Genomic DNA, 6,161 nt, shown 5'->3' with positions numbered 1-6,161 from the left:
GATCCTTGACTAGTCTCTCAAAGCACTTCATTATGACGGAAGTGAGTGCTAGTCATTTAGCTCAGTTACCTTAGCTTTCTTGGGAATAGGAACAATGGTGGCCCTCTTGAAGCATGTGGGAACAGCAGACTGGGATAGGGATTGATTGAATATGTCTGTAAACACACCAGCCATTTCATCTGCGCAAGCTCTGAGGACGCGTCTAGGGATGCCGTCTTGGCCGGCAGCCTTGCGAGGGTTAACACTTTTATGGCTAGGCGTGGCGCTAGTGACTCACCTCGACAACATTCGGTGAAATTGCAGAGCACAAAGTTCAAATTACAGAAATAGTCATATTTAACATTCATGAAAATACAAGTGTCATACATCAAAATAAACGTAACTTCTTGTTAATCCAGCCGCTGTGTCATATTTCAAAAAGRATTTACGGCGAAAGCACACCATGTGATTATCTGAGGACAGCGCCCCGCACACAAAAGCATTAAAGCATTAAAGCATTTTCAACCAGGCAGGTGCGCCACGAAAGTCAGAAATAGCGATAAAATAAATGCCTTACCTTTGAAGATCTTCTTCTGTTGGCACTCCAAAAGGTCCCAGCTACATCACAAATTGTCATTTTTTTCGATAAAGTTCTTCTTTATATCCCCAAAAACTCAGTTTAGCTGGCGCACTTCATTCAATAATCCACCGGTGTCCCTCCTGCAAAATGCATACAAAATGAATCCCAAACGTTACCAATAAAGTTCTCCAAACAAGTCAAACAATGTTTAGGAACAAACCTCAGGTACCCTAATACGTAAATAAACGTTCAAATTTAAGACGGAGATTCGTTATTGTCTTTACCGTAGATAAACAACAAAGAACGCGTTCTCATCCACGCGCATGAAAACACTACAGTCAAAACGGGAACACTACAGCCAAAACACTACAGTCAAAATGGGAACACTACAGCCAAAACACTACAGTCAAAATGGGAACACTACAGCCAAAACACTACAGCCAAAACACTACAGTCAAAACAGAACACTACAGCCAAAACACTACATCAACATGGAAACACCTACAAGCCAAAGGGACATCCTACAGCAAAACACTACAAGTCAAAATGGGAACATGCCTAATGAGCCAAAACACTACAGCCAAAACACTAGTCAAAACGGGAACACTCACAGCAAACCGACACAGAAAAGACACTACAGCCAAAAAGTCACACTAACAGTAATGGCAGCAACTAATGCCACTATAATGGAAACTACACCTCCAGCAATGGAACTTTGAACTACATAGCTGCCAGCATGAACTCTTTCTAAAGAACGTGTTGACTATCTTGGAAGCCTAGGTCTGCAATCATGGGAGGTTTTGCCTATATTAACATGACCGCATTGGAAACAGTGGTAGGCTGGGAAACAGTGGTAGGCTGAAATTTTTTTTTTTCTGGATGGTTTGACTCGGGTTTTCGCTTGCCATACTCAGTTTGTTTACTCACAGACATTATTTATAGTTTTAGAAACTTTTAGTGTTTTCTAATCCAATCTTCCAATTATAATGCATATCCTAGCTTCTGGGCCCTGAAGTAACAGGCAGTTTACTTTGGGCCATGCTTTTCATCCGACGTCAAAATAGCTGCCCTCTCAGCCCAAGAGGTTAATGTTCTACTCACATTGGCTGCAGTGAAGGAGAGCCTGCAGTTTTGTAGCGGGCCGTGTAGTGGCATCGGATTGCTTCCTCAACAGCGACAAGACAGTTGTCTTTAGTTCTTAATCTGGGTGTAACCGTCGTGTCCGACGCGGGCTGGTTTTCCTTTTGTAATCCGTGATTGACTGTAGAGACCCTGTCTCATACGTCTCGTGTCTGACTGCTGAATTGCGATCCTACTTTGTCTCTATACTCACCGCTTAGCTTGTTTGATTGCCTTGTGAAGGAATAGCTTACAACTGTTTGTATTGTGTCCATGTTTCCGGTCACCTTGGCCTGATTAAAAGCAGTGGTTCGCAGCTTTTATTTTTGCCAAATCTGCCAGTCATTCAACGTTAACTAAACTCGCTCATTCCGAATCAGCGTATACATATGTTGTTGTCTGATGGCTATCAGGACATTCCAGTCCAGGGGTGATGAAACAATCTTGAAAGCGTGGAATCAGCATTGGTATGACCAGTCGTTGAACAGACTGAGCACGGGCGCGTTTCCTGTTTATTTTCTGTCTATAAGGCCTGGAAAACCAATGGAGTTGTGGTCAGATTTGCCCGAAGAGGGCGAGGGAGGTTTGTTAATGACGTCGCTGAAGATAGAGTAGCAATGATCCATGAATTGCTGTCCAGCCTCAGGTCGGCATAGTCAATATGCTGACTTAATTTAACAGGGGCTTGTTTTCACGATTAGCCTTTGTTTAACATCCCCGCATACAATAAATGCTGCTCTGGGATATGTGGTTCCAGTTCATAGAGTCTAATGCAACGTTTGCTTTCAGGGCCGTTCGAGGTGGTCCTGCTTGGAGGGGGATATCACGGAGCATATGTCTGTGTGTGTGCCGGGCGCGCGTGCATGCTAGTGTTAACATTTGTGTATCCGTGCAGGTGAAACATGCAGGTCAGTAGCACTTCCCTGTTGTTCTCTATGCTCTTCCTTGGGTGAGAGGAACACTCATGGCTTGCTCGTCTGATAATCTGTTTTACGCCCTGCAGTGCTGCGCTGAGGCCGCCAAGACCCCTGCTCTCACCCCTTCTCTGATCTGGTCTGTCTCCCCTCCTCACCTCTTCGTCTGTCAGCTCCTCCCCCTGCCTCACCCCTTCTGTTCTGTCTCCCCCAGTCCTCACCTCTGTCTGTCTGTCTCCCCTCCTCACCTCTTTCTGTCTTTCTGTCCCCCCCGCCTCACCCTCTTCTGTCTGTCTGTCTCACCGCTCACCTCACCTCTTCTGTCTGTCTGCTCCCCGCCCTCACCCATATCTGTCTGTAATGTCTGTCTCCCCTCGGCCTCACACCCTGTCTGTCTGTCTCCCCTCACGCCCTTCTGCTGTCCTGTCTCCCCTGGCTTTACAAAACCAAATATCAAAAATAAACTTTCTATTCACTGGATCAAAGCTTACGCGCGTCCTCATCATCTCCCAACATCCTCAGCAGCATGGATGGACGTAAAGTTACTGGCGTAATCAGGTTGACCTGGCTGCAATTCCCAATCACTCACTAAAGCACATCATACACATTCACACCAACACATCTACTCACACTCTTCCATATGTTACTCCAAACAGTCTAGGTACTGCTCATGGTTTATAATAGTGAACATCGCTTCTGCTGCCTGTGTCAGTGTGTTCTCCCGTATTGTCCATAGGTCAACCCAGAAGCTCCTGGCCAGAGCCCCTAGTGCAGCTGGAGGGCACGCTTTCCCTCGAGCGACCCCATCCTCTCTTCTAATCCTCATTTTCTTCTATCGTCTCTTTTTTTTCTCTCGTCAACCTGAAGAGTGCCATTCATTTCAGAAAGCAGAGCACCTACCTTCGTGTTCTCGCCCTATGATGATTCGTCGTGTTTCTCTTCGCAACCCAATGAGCCACTGGCCCCTCGCGGGCCCCTAGGCTCCCGCGCTATCGTTTCGGCCTTGCGCAGAGGGAGGAGAGGAAGGGAGCGAGCGAGGGAGGGAGTTCTCAGACAGCCTGATTGGTTACTACCCAGGGGAGTGATTAAGACCATGTTATCTTACCAGGTGTCAGAGAGGAGCGGAGCGGAGAGGAGAAGAGAGGAGCGGAGAGGAGAGGAAGGAGCGGAAGAGGAGCGGAGAGGAAGAGGAGAGGGAGCGGAGAGGAGCGGAGAGGGAGAGGAGAGGAGGGGAGAGGAGCGGAGGCGGAGAGGAGAGGAAGCGGAGAGGAGCGGAGAGGAGAGGAACGGAGAGGAAGAGGAGAGGAGAGAGAAGCGAAGGAGAGGAGAGGAGAGAGAGGAGAGGAGAGGAGAGGAGAGGAGCAGCGGGAGAGGAGAGGAGAGGAGCAGAGGGAGAGGGAGTTAGAGCGGAGAGGAGAGGAGAGGCGAGGAGAAGGAGAGCATCCTCTACTCGGTGCTCCTGAGTGGCGCAACGGTCTAATGCATTTGCACTCAGTGCTAGGGGTCACTACAGGACACCCTGGTTGGATTTCCTAGGCTGTATCACAACCAGCTGTGATTGGGAGTCCCATAGGGGCGGCAACGCAATTGGCCATGTCGTCCGGGTTTGGCCGGTGGTAGGCAATCTTGTATAATAAGAAATTGTTTACAACTGACTTGGCTTGTTAATAACATGGTTACATTTAAAAATGTTATACCGTATAACAGTGAAAATACATTTATCCGAATTATTGAGGTGAGTGTGCTGTGACGTTTGGAAAAGCAATAGTGGTTGACTGGTTGACTGTATGTAATTCATTGATTTAAGCTTTTCCTTGTCTATTTTTCGCACACTACAACAAGCTACTACCACACTAGCACTATAAAGCTAGATTACTAGTGCAACCTAGAAAACTTTCATTTGTAATAGTGTGCGACAGCTTTCTCTCTCCTCTTCGCTCTCTTCCTCCTCTCTCTTGTCCGCCTCCTCTGTCCCCTTCTCTCTCTTCGCTGTCGTGTGAAACTATTCCCCTACTGAGGTTGTGTCTCTGGTGTTCTATAAGGAGCATTGAACAATTTTTGTGGTTTTCACACTGGCAATTAAACTTTGTCTACCAGCACTGGGTGGCAGGGTGTGCTACGAATGGACAAAATATGAGAGAGAGAGAGAGAGAGAGAGAGGAGAGAGAGAGAGAGGAGAGAGAGAGAGAGAGAGAGAGGAGAGAGAGAGAGAGAGAGGAGAGAGAGAGAGAGAGAAGAGAGAGAGAGGAAGAGGAGAGAGAGAGAGAGGGGAGAGAGAGAGAGAGAGGAGATGAGAGAGAGAGAGAGAGATGAGAGAGAGAGAGTAGAGAGAGAGAGAGAGAGAGAGAGAGAGAGAAGAGAGAGAGAGAGATGAGAGAGAGGAGAGAGGAGAGAGAGAGAGAGAGAGCGGGAGAGAGAGAGAGAGAGAGAGAGAAACTGCTGTCCCTTCTCTCTTTTTGTCTGCAGGCTGTGCTAGACATATTAATGGCCTCAGAAGAACAGAGAACAGGTATGTATTAAACAGATATGGGATCCAACAGCTCGGAGGTCCTCCACACTAATTACAGAAGGAGATATATCAGACAGGGCCCTGTCCATCCAACAAAGACTAGTGAGGGAATAAAAGGATGGGGCAGCTCGAGCCTTGTGTGGTGTTTAATAACTAGCTGCATAACTCTTGCAACCATAAGAGCTCCAATTACCCATCTGTGATTGTCTGTAGGTAACTTGATAATATGGGCCTATCAATAGCAGAGAGCCTCAGTCCCACCGCAAAATTAGTAGAGACCCACCGTTTCTCAGGGCCACCTGGTGTATTGGCACGTTGACTATGTATGTTGGATTTTTACAGACAGTTAGAGGAGCCTTCTAATAAAGAGACTGATAGATGGAAAGGACATAAAACAACAGATGACGGAGGCCATTAAAGTGTTTATCTGCTATAAAATGTGCCACATAGGGACTTTGTGAGTCCTGGCTGCTCCTCTTCTCTCTCACATGTCTCTCTCTTCTTTTCTTCTCTCTCTCGCCCTCTCTCTATGTGTCCGTGTGCAGTGTGGGTGTTGGATAGCTCGTCTATGGAACAAGCCTGCACGGAGTGTCTGGAATCAACGTACACTGTCTGAAGGAAGACATTTAGTTAACGAGCAAATGGGATGACAGCATATAGGAGTGGATCTCTGTGAATTTGTAACGATTTCATTTTTAGCATACATCTTGTCAAGTGGCTGATCCTTACTTTTCTGACTGAGGCATCTGGGTAGTAAAAGTGACCAAAATCTCTTCATGTACCCACCCGTTTTAAAATGCCCTTCAGAAAGTCCCTCACTACTTCCTCGGACTCCGACGCTGTATCTTAACTCAACACAGAGTGGGCAGGTAAAGACAAAGAAAGTGAGATAAGAAGGGAAACAAAAAGAAAGAAGCCATTAGGTCACTATGAGAGAAGTGTCTAGAAACGTTTATTGTGTGTCTCGAGGTCTTTTGTAGACTGGGGGATCTGGGGTGGGTGGCCCTACTGTCTGGTGGGGTAGTGAGGTGGGGAGGGTAGGAAGGTGGAAGAGAAGGCA

The sequence above is a fragment of the Salvelinus sp. IW2-2015 genome, linkage group LG4q.2, assembly GCF_002910315.2.
Source record: "Salvelinus sp. IW2-2015 linkage group LG4q.2, ASM291031v2, whole genome shotgun sequence".
In the NCBI taxonomy this organism is placed as follows: Eukaryota; Metazoa; Chordata; class Actinopteri; order Salmoniformes; family Salmonidae; genus Salvelinus; species Salvelinus sp. IW2-2015.
This window is presented reverse-complemented; position numbering follows the sequence as displayed.